The following is a 1,135-nucleotide window of genomic DNA, read 5'->3' as shown; positions in this document are numbered from 1 at the left end:
AATAAACTAATTTAGTAATTATTTTTTTGGTAAAATATTTTTATTATTATTTGAGAGCCCTCCACATACAAATATGTTTTAAACATTTTTTTTTCTGCCGAAGTACGATAACGTATCACGTTCTGATAGGAGGTAGTGAGGCACAATCGGGTCCAGTACAGAATGTACAATTTGGTCAACATTTTTTTGCTTAGTTAAAACCAGAAAAAAAAAAGGATTAAAGAGTAAATCGAACTCGGTTAGTTTGGTGAGCCATTTGTTTCTCAATCATGCCCTCTTTGCCAACTTGAAAAAGAAAGATATAAAATGGAAATTGAAAAATATTCACTATATATTAGTGTGAGAAACTGGTTGCATTGTGAAGACGATGCCGTTGGTGATGGACGGTCATGGCGGTGCATGCTTCAATCTGAGTTGAAACGTCAAGAGCAATATGACGTCGTTCTCTCTAGGTAGCGCGTGTGGCACGACAGTTCCAAAAGAAGCAAGTGTGAAAATGGTGGTGATGATTACTAGATCTTGTTTCTCTTATCTTGTTTAAACAGTTTTTAATGGTTTAAACCAGTTTTTATCCAACCCGATTTATGACCTAGGAAATGAGTTGCGTTCTAACTAGACCAATGTCTTTGCCTTCAAAAAAGGACGTTTTATCCTCCGCATTGGCACATGTTGGGGATAGTATATATGTAACGTAACTGCTTGCTTGCTTGCATAAATGATTTCGTTTGGGAAAGATTTTGAACTCTCACAACTTCCTTGCCGACGCTTGCTTAAGTTCACGAGTGAGTTGACCATTTGGTTAGTAAAATCCACGATATATATATATATATATATATATATGACAATTCTTTTGGATTTCAAACCAGGCACTCTCAGCTTTACATCCAAAGCAAAACATTATTTTGCCCCGGGACCCGGCCTCTTCTCTAAAATTAAAATATGTACGGATATTTCACAAAGACATGTCTAAAAGCCATTTGAAAAGGAAAGGAGTGAGTGACTCCTCCACCAATGAATCTTTAAGTTCTCTAAAAGGAAAAGAAAAATGTTTTTTAATTTACACAAGTTTTTTATACATCTCTCTTGTATATTTTCTTTTTATAGTATAACAAAGATAAAATTTTCATCTTCCTTT

The sequence above is a fragment of the Arachis ipaensis genome, chromosome B05 (genome assembly GCF_000816755.2).
Source record: "Arachis ipaensis cultivar K30076 chromosome B05, Araip1.1, whole genome shotgun sequence".
NCBI classification, from domain to species: domain Eukaryota; kingdom Viridiplantae; phylum Streptophyta; class Magnoliopsida; order Fabales; family Fabaceae; genus Arachis; species Arachis ipaensis.
Note: the sequence above shows the minus strand (reverse complement) of the source record.